The 18,182-nt window shown below is 44.7% G+C and overlaps 1 long non-coding RNA gene and 1 other non-coding gene across 2 annotated transcripts; one reads left to right on the top strand and one right to left on the bottom strand.

Annotated features, from left to right (window-relative positions):
* Positions 1 to 710: 710 nt before the first annotated feature.
* On the bottom strand, positions 711 to 7,239 carry LOC137379224 (uncharacterized). The gene is made up of 3 exons (XR_010976770.1): positions 7,107 to 7,239; positions 4,009 to 4,232; positions 711 to 1,845 (listed from the first exon to the last, which is right to left on the bottom strand). It is a non-coding gene; the product is annotated as an uncharacterized lncRNA (long non-coding RNA).
* A 9,012-nt stretch (positions 7,240 to 16,251) lies between these two features.
* trnak-cuu (transfer RNA lysine (anticodon CUU)) lies at positions 16,252 to 16,324 on the top strand. Its single transcript has one exon. It is a non-coding gene; the product is annotated as a tRNA-Lys (tRNA).
* Positions 16,325 to 18,182: the final 1,858 nt, after the last annotated feature.

The raw sequence follows: 18,182 nt of genomic DNA, 5'->3' as shown, positions 1-18,182 counted from the left end.
TGCCTGATTGGCACTAAATTCAGCGGGCCTTCAGGAAAAGAGGCAACATGGGGATCTTGGCCTCGGTTTCCTTGACATCGAGACCCCTGCCACCAACACAAAATTCTCCCCATGAATCACTGTCTTTATAACAGCAGTAAGGAAAAGGGAATAAACAGAAAATGCAAGTAATGATGCCAATGACTCAGGTATCTGCATTTTAGACCTGGTGTCAGCCATAGCTCAGTAGTAGCACTCTTGCCTCTAAGCCAGATGGGCTGTGGGTTCAAATCCCATTCTAGAAACATGAGCATATAATCCAGGCTGACACTCTAGTGTGGTATTGTGGGTACCTCTAATGCACTTCAGAGGTGATGTCTTTCAAATGAGATGTTAAAGCAAGGCCCTGTCTGCTCTCTCAAATGGATGTAAAAGATCCCACAACAGTACTTGAAAAAGAGCAGGGAAGTTCTTCCTTGTGTCAAATTGGCCATTGCAGTTCCTATTGTAACAGTGACTACTTAAAAAAATACATTGCTGGCTAGAAAGTGCTTAGAAACATTCTGAGGTCAGGAAAGGCACTTTATAAAAACAAGCCCTTCTTTCTTGATAAAGTGTACTCTATCAAGACTCCTTTCCCATGAATATTAATAAATAAACTGAAATTATACTTAATCTGATAGTACACCACAGTGAGAAATCATGTCAACAGCCAATTTATTGGAGCTAAAAATCTTTAATGAGTAGATTATGAGGAGTCATCAAAACATTCCCCAGCTTCTAATGTATGTCATTAAAAGCATGGTCCCTTAAATACAATGATTTTTTTACTGCAATGTAAAATGTCTCTATATAAGGTACAAAAATATATAACATTTCAGCCACTTTGAGGACAGCCCTTTATTATCACATTCACAGCTAGTAAACATGCTCTGTTACAACACTAGAATTGCATATCAATTATCATTAAACTGTGGAAGATTAGTTTATGATATCCTTAAATTATCTGTAACATTCAACCAGCAGTCTCCTAACAATTCACAAGTGTAGTAATATGATTAACAAGAAGCAAACACACTAGGTAAAATTTACTTAAAGCCCATCAAGACAGGAAAGGCATTTACAGTTAAAGTAAAGCATTTCTGAATGGAGCTGCTGTATGTCTCCATCAGGGAGAATGTAAAACTGAGACAGATGCTTTTCATCATACTTAGCACTGAATGGTGCGATATAACTATTGTCAGGTAGAAATCTGCAAGATTATTAAGGCCACAGTTGTACTGCTGTTTTTATATTGATGTAAGATGGTTTGAGGTGAACACAAAAGTGTCAATACAATTAAGGAGACTACCAAGCTAACTAAAGCCTTGAGATGTGAAACCCCTGTGTTTGCAAGGAGCACAATATAACTCCAGTCTGGCATTGACTTCTTTATTCCAAATTAAAGTTTTGTTTTCAATGTCACAGTCATCCATCTCATTTCAGTGACAGTCAGGAATGCCTGCCTGTCTTGGATGAGGTTTTATATTTCGCTACCTACAATGAGAATTCACAGCACATCAACACAGAAACACACCAGAAAGTCCGTCACACGGAGATCAGCTCTAAAAGTTCATCTGCTACCTCTTCCAAGAAAGCAAACTACTTGTCTCGATACGGCTGCTGGGTATTGGCAGCAAGCATGAAGAGCACAGCACAACTCCCAATGGTTCCTCCTTACTTGGGAGTCTAACTGGAGGGATTCTTATCCCCATGTTTCATCCAACATGTTTGATGTTGCGACGTTTTCTGAAGCAAGAGATGCATCTTTTGTCCTTATTTCGGACAGAATGGCGAGGGGCAGCTGGCAAAACCTCAATGGATGGTCTGAAAGAAATTTTAGAAAAAGATTGTTTATTCTTGGACATTTATTTCTCACATTTAATAAGCAGAATACTGTTGTGGGTGATAATAAGGGAGGATAGGTTTGTGAAGGAGTCCTCAGTTATGAAGTCCATCTTTTTAACACTGACATCAGGATTCTCCTGGGTCGGGGTCTACACTCCCCAGTAATAACTATGGAAGTGAATATTCATCGCTGGCTTTCACATCAAACCCGAGTGAACAACATATCGCTGATTGCATCACATTAGATGTACAGCTTTCTTCCATTTAAAAAAAAATGTAATAGGCCTTTTTTATGCCATTCTAACTTTGTAATGAAGACAGAACACCCTGAGACAAGGTTAACTATGCACTAACTACAAGTGGTACAGTGCTCTCAACTTGGTCTGTTTTATCCTGCTAGCTGCCTCATTTTCCATTAAACATGGGAAGAACAAACCCCACACCATACATTGTAATTCTTCTATGTCTCATTAGGCGAACAATAGTTAATGAGCAAACTCAGAGGTGAATTTGGTTGTACGGGAGGTCGTGAGATCTCCTGAATGCTCCCTTGAATGGTTCCATTCGGTGCCTTGCTTTCTCTGAGACTCCTGCACCCTTTCAGGGGAACCTGGGCAAGCTCCTGTACATCCCTGAGAGCATAGCTCAAAATAAACTCAGCTATGTTCAATAAAAATTGAACTGAAGTTAAAGTCTTTATGACCTGCCAGCAGATCAATTTAGCAGCTTCATTCCAACAGCAACTTTAATTAATATCCTCTTACATCAAAGGTAATTTATTTTCTCTTCTGACTTTTTGCCCCTATCTCTTCTGAAAGTATTATTAAGGTAGTTCTGGGGGTACTGGGTACATTCTAGTACATCACCAAATTGATCCTTATACGTGTGGGAGCTTTGCCAGAGTACTGCAAAGCTATTTAACGAAGGGGTGGCAGGAGCTTCAGAACTGAACCGTAGACGTCCCACATCTCCTGACCGAGGTCAGAAGCAGAAATCCTGATTGATATTTAAGCACTGAGGCCAATTGTAGCACTCAACCACCACTGCCAACTCAGCACAGGCCAGAGATTGAATCTGGCATCTTCCTGCTCATTCGATAATTTCACTGAGCCATTGGAGAACTAACCATACCACTTGTATTTAAAGAAGGGGGGACAGGTAGTTCAACATATTTCCCGCACCTCTGCTTTTTATCAAAGGAAATCTGACCTTTTTAACAGATACTAATTTTATTACTGCCTGCTGTGCCTAAGTTGAATTTTCAGATTGTTATTTTAACACTGTCAGTAAGGGTTACTGTCAATTTTAATATAACTCCAATGGTAAAATCCATACAAAACTGAATCCTGGAGCACCTCCATAGCAAACAGAGGGACATGATTCCGAACGAGCCATAGATCAATTCCACACTTCTTCACTCCAGTGAACTATGGCATGGACTGGTACTGCACTATTATTCCAATCTGTGGTTTTCCAATATCTAGATGAGTCCATTGTAACAATATTCCAGTACCTTCTGCAATATTATGCCTTCTCCCCTTCTCTTCTCTTCCTGTTTTAAATATATGTTTTTAATATACACTGGAACCCCATCCACCAACACCTCAAATTTAAAATTCTCATCCCGGTGTTCAAATCCCTCCATGATCTTGTCCCTCCCTCTCTCTGTAATGTCCTACAGCCCACCAACTCTTCAAGAACTCGGCATTCTTCCAACTCTAGACTCTTATGAATCCCTAATTTCCTTTGCTCCACCATGGTAACCATCCTTTCAGCTGTCTAGACCCTAAGCTCTGTAATTATGTCCTTCATCTCCTCTGCCTCTGCACCGTTCTCTCCTCCTTTAAGACACTCGTTAAAACCTACTCCTTCAACCACGCTTTTATTCACCTTTCCTAATGTCTCCTCAGTGTCTGATAATGCTCTTGTGAAGCACCTTGGGACATTTTCCTTCATTAAAGGTGCTATATAAATGAAAGTTGCAGTTGTTGCTCAGTCACTTGTCATATTCTGTCATTCTTGGTATTTGATGTCATTCACATACTGCAATGTCATCAATAAGATCCACCCATATTTCTGTTTTACCAGCAGCCACTATACATAGGTTGAGCTTTCACTGTTACTAAGTCGGACAGCAATTACCTAGTAGCGTTGGAGATCTGCACCTCTCTCCCGTCCCGAGCCCTCAACTGTCGTAGGCAACGAATCACCTGACTGATGTGGCGCATCGTTAAATCTGGTCCTTTATAAGTCAGTGGTTGACGAGGGCCTGTGATGTATGGAGGGTAGGAGAAGATGGAGAGGCAGCTGTTCCTCCCTATTCCCAACAGCTGGAGGGCTCTGTTATTACTGTAGCATGAAGCATACTGCAGAGTAAGCACATTAACACAGGCATCACTTGCAGCAAAGTTACTGAGAGATGTTTCACTAACTAAACAATACTATACTCAAGCCATTTATTAACAGCACATGAAGAGCTAAAATGAAGAAACGTTTGGTGAGATAATAGCTGCGAGGTTTTAATACTATTGAGGAAGCCGGGGGACCTGTAATTCCTGGCAAATATATATTTCAATATCCTACACAGTTGAACAAAAGTGTAAAAAGTTCTAACCTAGGCGTCACTAGTCAAGTTTGTAAAATATGAACAGTGGAATTGGCCATTTGTATCTCCCACTCAGTAGTTCGGTTGCTGATCTGAGGTGCACTACACAGGCTGAGTGGAGGCAAAAGCTACTCACAAAGGGTAAAATTAAAATTGGGAAGCGAATCCTCACCAATTTATTGCCAAGACTTCCCATTCCTGGCACAGCCTTTGGCCTGGGAATAGGCGGCTCTTTGGCGTGCGGCTCATGCATTCGGGACACCATTTTCTGAGCTCACCATCAAGATCGGCGGCAGTCTCTTAAAATCCCTTAGGGATGGATTTTAAGAGTCCGCCACTGATCTCGACGTTGAGCTCAAAAAATGGTCTCCCATATACGTGAGCCGCACGCCAAAGAGCCGCTGCAATCTAATTTAAATAGCTGGGGTGGCCACCCCCCAAATCTTGTAGAGGGGGCAGGCTGTTTGTCCCCGGCAATGGCATCAGCTGCCTGTGCCGAGGCGCTGGTGCCATTTTTAGAGGGCAGCCAGCCCTGCTGCCTGATTTAAATTTTTAAAGACATACCTGCCAAAATTAAATAAATAAATTTCTAACGCCCCTTTCCCACTCCCCTAATAACAATGACAATAACTATTTGCCCTTCGCCCCAAAACTTCTTTTCCCAAAAATGTACTTTATTCATAAAAATTTGCAAAAATACATTCCAAAACAGTTCAAAACAGTTCAAATTACACATTTTGGAAAGTACAATAGCGATCAGATTCCTTCTATACAGAAAACATGAAGTGCCTCACAATTCTTGCCATTCCATTTTAAATGCAATGTACATTGGCGTGACATAGCAAAAAACAGCTTCGTGCGTACAGCCCGAGGGGTTTTACACGGGTTCCATGCCTTCAGTATACCATGGCGGGAGGACCTTACACAATGGCCTTTCCCCATTGAACCTTTGCGGTGGCTACCCCAAGCTTTAGTGCGCCCCTCAGCACGTAATCCTGGACCTTGGAATGTGCCAATCTGTAAAACTCGGTTGTGGACAACTCTTTGCTCTGGAAGACCAGCTAGTTTCGGGCAGACCAAAGTGCATCCTTCACTGAGTTGAATGTCCTCCAGCAACAGCTGATGTTTATCTCAGTGTGCATCCCTAGGAACAAGCCGTAGAGCACAGAGTCCTGTGTTACAGAACTGCTCTGGATGAAACTCGACAAAAACCACTGCATCTCTAGGAACACCTGCTTTGCAAAGGCACATTCCAGAAGGAGGTGGGCAACAGTCTCTTCCCCACCACAGCCACCTCGAGGGCACCGCGCAGAGGCAGAGAGATTCCGGGCATATAGGAAGGATCTGACAGGGAGGGCCCTTCTCACCACCAGTCAAGCTACGTCTTGGTGCTTGTTTGAAAGTTCTAGTGATGAGGCATTCTACCAAATGACTTTGACAGTCTGCTCGGGGAAATATCCGACAGGATCCACCATCTCCTTTTCCCATAGGGCCTTGAGGTCATTCCATGCAGACCACTGCCTGATGGATTTGTGGTCAAAGGTGTTTTTCTGCACAAACTTTTCCATGAAGGATAGGTGGTAAGGCACAGTCCAACTGAATGGAGTGTTCTGCGCCATTGTGACGAGACCCATCCTTCGAAACACCGGGGACAGATAGAACCTCATCACATAGTGACACTTGGTGTTTGCATACTGGGTTTCCACACACAGCTTGATGCAGCCGCACACGAATGTGGCCATCAGGATGAGGGCGACATTGGGTACGTTTTTTTCCCCTTTATCTAGAGCTTTGAACATCGTGTCCCTGTGGACACGGTCCATTTTCGATCCCCAGATAAAGCGGAAGATGGCTCGGGTAACTTCTTGGAAGTTACTGTGTTTTTAACTCACCCAACTTCCTGTCTAATTTCTGCAACGCATTGGATCAGAAAAGGTAAGCTTGGTTCAGCTAAAATTAGCTGTTTTAAGTAATTTAAAAATATAATTAAGCAAAATTCAGATTCCTTCCTCAGTGACTCACCAATTGAGCAGTTGGCCTAGAAGATCCCAGGCTCGATCCACAGATTGTGTTTCCTTAGTTTCATGGTGCTGGGCAGTGGTGGGTACACGACAATTAGGTGCAATGTCCCTGGGGTTCGGGAGAGGTAAATGAGGCAGGATTTCCATTGACCTCTGCAAGAAGCAGCACGTGTGGACATCGCGTGAGAACAGGCACAGGCTTGGCTGTGATCCCTCTCAGTGCTACCACAATCAACAGCCTATCAACATTCACCATCTCAACTCACACATGAAGAATGGCCATTTGGTCAAGGTACCAGAGGAAAGCTGTGAGCTGTAGAACCAGAAGTCAATGCTTTCAGAAGACAAAGAGGAGAAAATTTGTAGGGAAAAGAGGAAAAATATTGGACACAAGAGTCTCGTTAATTCGATGACATCATGTTTGGAATGAACTTTTTAAATTGCACAAATGCAGGTAACATGTTTTTGGCAGCTCATCTGGAATAAATTTTACAGCACCTTTTTTATTAGCGCAATAAATTGCTGACTAAAGCATTAGGTGCATAGGTCTTAAAAAGAAAAACAAAGATACACTGAAATTGAAACACTGTCTCCTTACTAAGGTTTGTACTTACTTGAATAAACGTGGCCATCTTTTCCTCAAATTGCAGTATTCAGCTCTCAGATGAACTAACACAAGTTATTGTAGTTGCTGCACTAATCCTTGGCTACGGTGCAACCGCTGAGGAGTTGTTTGAAGAATGTCGCAAACCTTTCCTTTTAAGTGAAGATTGTTAATCACGTAGGAACTGGTGGCCAATCAAGTTGACATTAGCTCACCCCATCTGCCATTGTGCAACTGCTAAAGCAGTGATCTCACCCCTCTCATATTCCTAAGACTCAGGAATTCAAAAGCTGAACAAAGATACCATTTCAGAACAGGGGGAGGTGTACTAAATAAACAAATCAATTATTTAACTATATCATTATTGACAGAGTAAATTTAGATGCTGGGACATTCAGTACACCCATATACGCAAATGAATAAAAAATGACGTTACATTTAAAGTTTAACGTTTGCAATTGAAACAACTTAACATTAGAAACTCTCCTTATTTGTGCCTCTTGTGTACCCTTTGAACCAAGGTCTATTTTAGTAAAGCATGTGTACTAGAACGGATACCTTTTGTTGTAACTATGGTGTAGTTTATAATAGCTCTTGGAACACCAGCAGTCCTTAGTTCAGGCTAGAGATTACTTATAATGGGAGCAAAATTATCATTGGAAATTTTGAGCAATCATTTCCAAGATGCTACTTTGAAACCTTGGGGGTAGTAGTCAACTTGTGGCTTGAATGTAACAGTGGCATTACAGATCATTGAGCCATGATAGAAACCTCCTGATTTTCATTTCCAAAGAGATTAAATCTCAGCCATTTTCTATAATGGGTGGCTGATTTGGAGCACCAGTGTTACACCTGGGTGGCAAGTTGAAAACGATCCCCCTTAGAATAATAGAAAAATACAGCCTGGAAGGAGGCCTTTTGACCCATCAAATCCACTCTTTCTCAAATCCCTACAATTTTTCTCCTTCAAGTATTTATCCAATTCCCATTTGAAGGCCACTCTAGAATCTATTTTCACCACCCTATCAGGCAGTGCATTCCAAATCCAAACCACTCATTGTATTAAAATGTTTTTCCTCATGTCACCTCTGGTTCTTTTGCTAATCCACCTTAAATCTGTGCACTGTCATTATCAATCCTTCAGCCATTGGAAAGAGTTTCTCGTTATTTACTCTATCTAAACCCTTCATAATTTTAAACTCCTCAAATCTGCTCTGACCCTTCTCTGTTCTAAGGAGAACAACCCCAGCTTCTCCAATCTCTCCACGTAATCCCTCAGCCCCTCACCATTCCACTAAATCTCTTCTGTACTTTCTTCAAAGCCTTCACATCCTTCCTGGAAAGTGGTGGCCAAAATTGGACACAATACTTCAGCCAGACCCATTCCATATAGGTTTAGCATAACTTCCTGACTTTTGTACTCCATAGCTTTCATTATAAAACTCAGGAATGCATATACTTTATTAACTGTCTCAGAAGAGCTTCAGGTCCATTGTTCCAAGTAATGGTCATACATGCAGCCTATGGCCGAAATTTTTTCCTCAGCAGACGGGAGCTGTCTATCGACTGAAAGGTTGGTGGCGAACCCGCCTCTGCCTGGCCTGGGGCAGTCCACAGGCCTTTAATTTATCTGAGGTGGGACTTCCACCTCATTGAGGCAGGAAGTCCCGCCTAATGGAGCTGCCAGCCAATCAGGTCAGCAGCTCTTAGTCCCAGCAGTGCCACTGGGAGGGGTGGCCACTGCTGGGATTGCAACCCAGCTATTGGAAAGAAGATGTTGGGGGAGCCTTGGAACAAATATAAATTTTTGGTGCCTCGCCGGGGGTGATCGGTCGGGCCCCGGCGAGGCAAGGGTGGTCGTTTGGGGGGACGGGGTGGGGCGTGCTGGGGATGGTTGGGGGGTTGGGGCAGCTGGGGCAGCCTCCGTCGGGCACAGAGTGCCTAATCATGAGGACCCCCAAGCCACCAGAAAGCTTCTCTTGGGCCTGGGCCACCCGACCAGCCACGGGTAAAATCCCCGTGATGGCAGGCGGAGGCCCTTAAGTGGCCACTTGGGCGGGAGGGCTGGTTTTTGCCGCCACTGTCCTGTGTAAAGTGACAGCGGAGGTGGGAGCGGGTTGGGAAGGGTCCCCGAGCCTCCCGCTCCATTTTACGTTCCCCCCCGCCCCCATCATCTTCCCGCTCTTTGGGTGGGGGGTGCGGGGGTGGGGGGCGGTGGTGGGGGTAAAATTCCAGCCTATGTTTTAAATCATATGTCAGCTTGCTAACATTTTGCTCAATTTATAAGTTGGTCATTATCAACCAATGAAATCAGTTAGAGAACAGGGCTGACGACTGCAAGAATCAGATTGGTTGTAGAGCAGGATTGGAACCTATGAGAACCGATCTTCTACTATTGGTTGCATCTGAACTTGGGGCAGAAAGTTTTAAGATGAGCTAATGACTTGCATGTCACAGCCAAATTGTGATTATTCCATATGTGACCTCAAAGAAGTTACTTATAAGAATTAAGTTGCTAAAATGCAGGTTTTAAACCCACTTTATTTTCCTCAAAGGAACTTTCTGGAATATGCATGGCTGTTGTCTTATGTGAAGATTTTATTCCTTTAGTTGCAGCCACTTACTTGAGGAGAATGCACAACTGTTTTTATTTGAGTATTCACATTACTGCAGATGTGAAATTACCAGAGCCTGGAAATAAAATAGCAAGCGGAACTGAACTAGTGATGAGTTCTTTTGAAGTTTTAGATGACATTTCTATGTTTAGGATTTTACTACAGTGCAGTGTTCTGATGTGAAGGATTGCTTTGTTTGTGGGTAAATTGTAGCATCCAGTGGTGTCCTGTCACTTTGAAAGCTGTTTTCAGTTTGTGAATGGAGGAGGTTCCTTTGTTACCATGCAGTAACTGGGGCGAAAGCCCACAATGCCCAGATTAGAGTGGACAACATGCATGGAGATGTATGAAGAGTGATATTAATAATCAACAAGAATATAACAGATTGCAAAGGCCAGTCAAGAAACGGAAACCAAAATCTACAATTTGATGGCTGCAATGTGTGAGGATTAGTTCCAATGTAAAAAAAAAACCTTTTTGAAAGGATTCAAGGAGAAAAATAGACAAGAAATTACTGGTGATGATAATAACAGACAAATGTTAATTCTATATATGGATTAACTCCTCTATTAAAACAGCAGATAGAGGTCAGACAAACAAATGAAGCAACAAATTACATTTATATAGCACCTTTAATGTAGTAAAACATCCCAAGGTGCTTCACAGGAGCATTATCAAACAAAATTTGGCACAGTGCCACATAAGGAGACTTTGGGTAGATAATTAGAAGCTTGGTCAGAGAGGTAGATTTTAATGAGCATCCTCAACATCGACTCTGGACCCCATGAAGTCTCATGGCATCAGACCAAACATGGACAAGGAAACCTCCTGCTGATTACCACCTACCCCACTCCCTCAGCTGATGAGTCAGGTTGAACAGCACTTGGAGGAAGCACTGAGGGTGGCGAGGGTACAGAATGTACTCTGGGTGGGGGACTTCAATTCCATCACCAAGAGTGGCTTTCTAGCACCACTACTGACCGAGCTGGCCGAGTCCTAAAGGACATATCTGCTAGACTGGGTATGCAGTAGGTGGTGAAGGAACCAACAAGAGGGGAAAAACACTTGACCTCATCCTCACCAATCTGCCTGCCGCAGATGCATCTGTCTATTGGTAGGAGTAACCACCGCACAGTCCTTGTGGAGACGAAGTCCCACCTTCACATTGAGGATACCCTCCATCATGTTGTGTGGCACTACCACCATGCTAAATGGGATAGATTTCAAACAGATCTAGCAATGCAAAATTGGGCATCCATGAGGCGCTGTGGTCCATCAGCAGCAGCAGAATTGTACTCAACCACAATCTGTAACCTCATGGCCTGGCATATTCCCCACTCTACCATTACCATCAAGCCAGGAAACCAACCCTGGTTCAATGAAGAGTGCAGGAGAGCATGCCAGGAGCAGCACCAGGCATACCTCAAAATGAGATGTCAACCTGGTGAAGCTGCAACACAGGACTATCTGTGTGCCAAACTGCGTAAGCAGCATGCGATAGACAGAGCAAAGCGATCCCATAACCAATGGATCAGATCTAAGCTCTGCAGTCCTGCCACATCCAGCTGTGAATGGTGGTGGACAATTAAACAACTAACTGGAGGAGGTGGCTCCACAAATATCCCCATCCTCAATGATGGGGGAGCCCAGCACATCAGTGCAAAAGATAAGGCTGAAGCATTTGCAACAATCTTCAGCCAGAAGTGCCGAGTTGATGATCCATCTCGGCCTCCTCCTGAAGTCCCCAGCATCACAGATGTCAGACTTCAGCCAATTCGATTCACTCTGCGTGATATCAAGAAAAGACTGAAGGCACTGGATACTGCAAGGCAATGGGCCCTAACAATATTCCGGCAATAGTACTGAAGACCTGTGCCCCTAGCCAAGCTGTTGCAGTATAGCTACAACACTGGCATCTACCTGGCAATGTAGAAAATTGCCCGGGTATGTCCTGTACACAAAAAGCAGGACAAATCCAAGCCGGCCAATTACCGCCCCATCAGTCTACTCTCGATCATCAGTAAAGTGATGGAAAATGTCGTCGACAGTGCTATCAAGTGGCACTTGCTTAGCAATAACCTGCTCAGTGATGTTCAGTTTGGGTTTCGCCAGGGCCACTCAATTCCTGACCTCATTACAGCCTTGGTTCAAACATGGACAAAAGAGCTGAACTCAAGAGATGAGGTGAGAGTGATTGCCCAGCATTTGATAAGAGTATGGCAACAAGGATCCCTAGCAAAACAGCAACCAATGGAGGTTGGAGTCATACCTAGTGCAAAGGAAAATGGTTGTGGTTGCTGGAGGTCAATCATCTCAGCTCCAGGACATCAGTGCAGGACTTACTCAAGGTAGTGTCCTGGGCCCAACATTCATCAGCTGCTTCATCAATGACCTTCCTTCAGACATAAGGTCAGGAGTTGGGATGTTCGCTGATGATTGCACAATGTTCAGCACCATTCGTGACTCCTCAGATACTGAAGCAGTCCGTGTCCATTTGCAGCAAGACCTGGACAATATCCAGGCTTGGGCTACTAAGTGGCAAGTAACATTCGCGCCACACAAGTGACAGGGGATGACCATCTCCAACAAGAGAGAATCAAACCATCTTCTCTTGACATTCAATGGCATTACGATCGCTGAATCCCCCACTATCAACATCCTGGGGATTACCATTGACCAGAAACTGAACTACAGTAGCCATATAAATACCGTGGCTACAAGAGCAGGTCAGAGGCTAGGAATCCTGCAGTGAGTAACTCACCTCCTGACTCCCCAAAGCCTATCCACCATCTACAAGGCACAAGTCAGGAGTGTGATGTAATACTCTCCACTTGCCTGGATGGGTGCAGCTCCAACAATACTCAAAAAGCTCGACACCATCCAGGGCAAAGCAGCCCACTCGATTGGCACCCCAAACACAAACATTCACTCCCTCCAGAGTGGCAGCAGTGGGTACCATCTACAAAATGACCTGCAGCAATGCACCGAGGTTCCTTAGACAGCACCTTCCAAACTCGCGACCTCTACCATCTAGAAGGACAAGGGCAGCAAATGCATGGGAACACCACCACCTACAAGTTCCCCTCCAAGTCACACACCATCCTGACTTGGAACTATAATTGCCGTTCCTTCACTGTTGCTGGGTCAAAATCCTGGAACTCCCTTCCTAACAGCACTGTGGGTGTACCTACCTCACATGGACTGCAGCGGTTCAAGAAGGCAGCTCCCCACCACTTTCTCAAGGGCAATTAGGGATGGGCAATAAATGCTGGCCTAACCAGTGATGCCCACATCAGCACTGGATACAGCACTGAAACAGGCCCTTTGGCCCACCGAGTCTGTGCCAAACATCAACCACCCATTTATACTAATCCTACATTAACCCCATATCCCCTACCACATCTCCAACATTCTCCTACCACCTACCTACACTAGGGGCAATTTACAATGGCCAATTTACCTATCAAACTGCAAGTCTTTAGCTGTGGAAAGAAACCGGAACACCCAGCAGAAACCCATGCGGTCACAGGAAGAACTTGCAAACTCCGCACAGGCAGTACCCAGAACCGAACCTGGGTCGCTGGAGCTGTGAGGCTGCAGTGCTAACCACTCCAACAATACTCAAAAAACTCAACAGTATCCAGGACAAAGCAACCTGCTTGATCGGCTCCTGATCCACCACCTTAAACATTCTCTCCCTCTACCACTGGTGAACAGTGGCAGCAGTGTGTACCATCTACAAGATGCACTGCAGCAACTCGCCAAGGCTCCTTCGACAGCATCTTCCAAACGCATGACTTTCTACCAGCTAGAAGGACAAGGGCAACAGACACATGGGAACACGACCAGTGGCAAATTCCCCTCCGAGTCACACACCATCCTGGTATATCACCATTCCTTCAGTGTCACTGGGTTAAAATCCTGAAAATCCCTCCCTAACAGCATTGAAGTTATACATACACCATATGGACTGCAGTGGTTCAAGGCGGCAGCTCATCACTATAGTATAAGGGTGTGAAAGGGTTAATCTTGAGAGAGTGTAAAGAATACCTCGTACCATGATGATGTAATAGATCACATGTGATGGTCAATCGTGAGAAGGGCTTTCGGAGGAGTCACACAGGCTAGGTGAAGTGTAAAATAGTTATAATGCAATAAAGATTAATGTTTAACTACTACAGACTAAGAATCTCTCTGGATTGATTAAATAAGCTGTTAGCGTAACAAACCAACATATAACAATCATCACCCTCTCAAGGGGAATTAGGGATGGGCAACAAATGCTGGCCTTGCCAGTAACGCTCACATCCCATGAAACAAATTTTTTTTAAAGTTTTCAATTTCCCACAATAATTGTCCTTCACTTTGATCAGCAGACACTAATATTCACAAATTTACTAGATTTCTGACCTGTTAGACATTAAGATTTAGTACAGTTACAATGATTTACTTTAGCTTCTCTGATTGACTATCTTTCCGTTGCAAGTCGATCTGAATTGATTTAAACAGGATGTGTAATTGAATGCATCACCGGAATTGTCTCCAGATGACTAATCAGTGTTGTTCATAAAGAAGAAAAAAAAACCTCAGCAAGCTAAACACTCTGTCAGAACAATTGAGATCAAGCTTGATCTTCCACCTACTTTGTTCCACAGCAAGATTAACCCTGCTTTTAAATGCGGGCTAAATACGATCAAAAATAGGAACATATATACCAAGATTCATCTTATTCGTGAAAAGGCAGCAAATGTGCTTGAACAAACCAAAAGGTGTTTCACAAAATTTTTGTATATTCTAGCTATGAATGATACTTCCCTTCTTCAAATAGTGCAAGGGGATCTTTTACATTCACCTGAAAAGGCAGCTAGGGCCTCAGTTTAATCTCTCGCCTGAAAGGCAGCACTTTCAACAGTGCGACAGTCCATCAGTGCTGCACTGAAGTGCCAGCCTATATTATGTGATCAAGTCTCTGAAGTGGTACTTGAACCTGCAACCTTTTGACTCAGAGACAAGAGTGCTATCACTGAGCCAGCATTGCCTAATTGCCTATTTGTATAGGCTCAGGCACACTCACCTGATGAGGACCTGATGAGCATGGCTCTCCATCCTGAACCCAACCAGGCCCGATGACATGTGTCTGGTTCGGATCGAGTCGGGTCTCTCTTCCGGGTCCAGCATTCGGGCTCGGGCCAGGTCGGATACTGTGCTGCCTTTTGGTCATGGAGGGAAAAGCTTCAAAATTTGAACAGTCAGGATGTCAAGGTGGGAAACGTGCATTTGGCCTCCGCACTAGTCTGCACTGAGCGATTCCATCCAAGGTAGAGCACAACCTCTTTGATATAGTCAACTTAATTCCGGTCATCGGGTCGGGTCGGGCGCAGGAAAAAAATCAAAGGACTCAGGCCGGGTCGGGTTCGGGTTGGATGTGGTCCAGTCGGGCTCTGGTTGGGTTTCAATTGCATACCCGAGCAGGCCTTTAGAGGCCCATGGGATCTTTTTAGGGTGTAGTTTAGCAGAGTAGAATTACACAGTGTTTACAGCAGTGGCTCTCAAATTCTTTTTGGTTGAAGGACCCTTTTCAAATGGATTAGTAATCACGGAGACGTCCACCCATCTAAATTATACTATTTAATACACATATTCTGAATGTGCTGCAGGTCAAGAGTGTTTTAATAATGTTTTTAAGAAAACATGTATTTACCTACAGATGTCAGTGAGATAGGTGTGCTTGCTTCTCACTGCAGAGTCTGACTATCCTTGGCAGGAGCACAGAGAGAGCAGGAGCCCAAACAGGCAGAGAACAGAAAAAGCATTAGGGGAGCAAAGGGAGAGCAAGAGCATTGGGAAAGCATAGCATGGAGAGAGCAAGAGCACAAAAGAGAAGAGCATGGAGAAAGCACTTGGGGGACAGGGGCACAGCAGGAGCTCAAAGACAACAGGAGCATGGGGGCAGCAGAGCATGTCTCCAGCCACCTCTCTCTTGCTTACTCTGGACCAAAGTAGCCTGGACGGTCACCCACCTGCATGCTGGCCCTGCATCATGGACCCCCTGAAAGGTGTCTGTGGACCCTAAGTGGTTCAAAGACCCCAGTTTAAGAACCACTGGTCTAAAGCACAGGAACAGGCTATTCAGCCCAACTGGTCTTCATGTGCCTCCTCCCAAGCCTCTTCATCTAATCTTACCATTATATCCTTTCTACCCCTGCTATAACACATAACTTCCCTTATCAAAGTCACAAAGGACATCCTATATGATGGAATTATCTCTCCTCCTCTTTCTCGATCTCTCTGCAGCCTTCAACATGGTTGACCACACCAACCTCCTCCAATGCCTTCTTCTGTCATCCATCTGGGTGGAACATCACTCATCTGGTTCCATTCTTATCTAAAGTAAAAATAGAAAATGCTGGAAATACTCAGCAGATCTGGCAGCATCTGTGGAGAGAAAAACAAAGTTAATGCTTCGGGCTGATGACCTTCCATTCCTACCTGTCCAGTTGTAGCCAGAGAATCTGATTGATGATGAATCAGAGAATTGATGCCCAGCTAGCTCAGTTGGCAGAGCATGAGACTCTTAATCTCAGGGTCGTGGGTTCAAGCTCCACATTGGGTGTCTTTAAGCTCCGCTCTTCTGTGGGTGAATCCATTTCTCCCGCGCTGAAGCAGAATCTTTCCACTGCAGCCTTTGGGCAGCACAGTGGCGCAGTGGTTAGCACCGCAGCCTCACAGCTCCAGTGACCTGGGTTCAATTCTGGGTACTGCCTGTGTGGAGTTTGCAAGTTCTCCCTGTGACCGCGTGGGTTTTCGCCAGGTGCTCCGGTTTCCTCCCACAGCTAAAGACTTGCAGGTTGATAGGTAAATTGGCCATTATAGTATAGGTAGGTGGTAGGGGAAGGTGGGGATGTGGTAGGAATATGGGATTAATGTAGGATTAGTATAAATGGGTGGTTGATGGTCGGCACAGACTCAGTGGGCTGAAGGGCCCGTTTCAGTGCTGGATCTCTAAATAAAAAAAAATCTCCTGCAATGGTTTCTCTTCATGCTTCCTCACCATTACCTCTGGAGTCCCTCAAGGATTTATCCTTAACCGCCTCCTATAAAATCCCACATGTACATTTTCAGTTTGGCATTTTGGCTGCTGCTCTGGATTTGAGCCCATCACCTTTTTAATCTCTCCTTTTTTTCCCCTTCTTTTCTATCTATCTATCTCTCCTAGGCCCCTCTCTCCTGATGTCAAGTCTCTTTTCATTTCTCTCCTTTCAGGTATGCTGCTGTTATAAATCCCTACCCCAACCGTTCAACAGTCCTTGGCCTTCCTATTGTCCTGCTGCCGTACTAGGGTTGACTCCCTCCAAGATAAGCCTGCAGCTCCCATCTGTGTCTCTCTTGGCATCCTCCGAAGGGCCCACCGAGGTACTTGTTGCCGCCTCCTTAAGAGCAGCAACCCCAACTGCCACATCCTACTCCCTCACCGACCTTGCCACCATTCATGCCTGCTGGGAGGGCTAATCCTGACAATCTCCTCCCTGTCCAGCTCACCCCTTCCCAGTACTAATTGCGTGGACTCTGTCAGTGGATCAGCCGTCAGTAACCCTCCAGAATGTCCATTCACTTGTGAACAAGGTCCTTGCCGACAATGAGCTTATTGTGGATGTCACGGCCTTGACAGTAACTTGGATGACAGGTGGTGACACCTTCCCTCTCCCACCACCACCATACCCCTGGCTGTACCTTCCACCACCTGCCTGCCCAAACCGCTATGGTGGCAAAGTGGCTCTTATCACTAAATCACACCTTGGTCTGTCCCTCTGCTCCTTTGGCACCTTCTCCTCTCTTGAGCATCTTACATTTTTCCATCCCTCTCAGCTCTCATTTAAAATCCACCCACCCAAGTACCAGACCAAGTTTCTCATCAAGATATCTTCACTGCTTCCCTCCCTCAGCCTCTACACCGAGCAACTTATTGTCCTCAGGCATTTCATCAAGTTTTCTCTCCTGAGTTCATTCCCCTCCTATCTTCCCTCTGTGTAAACTCCCCTACCTATATTCACATCTACCCCCTCAACTTTGCTATCTCACACGGCCTCTCTATTCCCATTGCACCAATCAAACTCAAGGCCATCTCTGATCACTTCCTTGTGCAGCTTTCCATCCACATCCTCCTTTCCCCTCCCAATGCCACTTCCCTCTGGGGGAAAAAAACTCTCCCCCAAGTGACTTACAACTACACTTTCAAAGTCCCAATTGTCTAGCCTTTGGCCCTCCATTCTAAATGACATTTCTGCAGCCACCGATCTCCTCAATCACACCCCAATAAGATCCTCATTTCTGCTTCCTTAACTCCAAGGGACACAGACTTGTATGTCTATGGCAGATGGCTGATTTAGTTATTCATTAAAAGATCTGGCTGAACCACATAAAGCACTATTGTGTCTTGCTCTCATCTGTCAAAACTGCTCACTATTCCAGGA

The sequence above is a fragment of the Heterodontus francisci genome, chromosome 17 (genome assembly GCF_036365525.1).
Source record: "Heterodontus francisci isolate sHetFra1 chromosome 17, sHetFra1.hap1, whole genome shotgun sequence".
In the NCBI taxonomy this organism is placed as follows: Eukaryota; Metazoa; Chordata; class Chondrichthyes; order Heterodontiformes; family Heterodontidae; genus Heterodontus; species Heterodontus francisci.
This window is presented reverse-complemented; position numbering and strand designations above follow the sequence as displayed.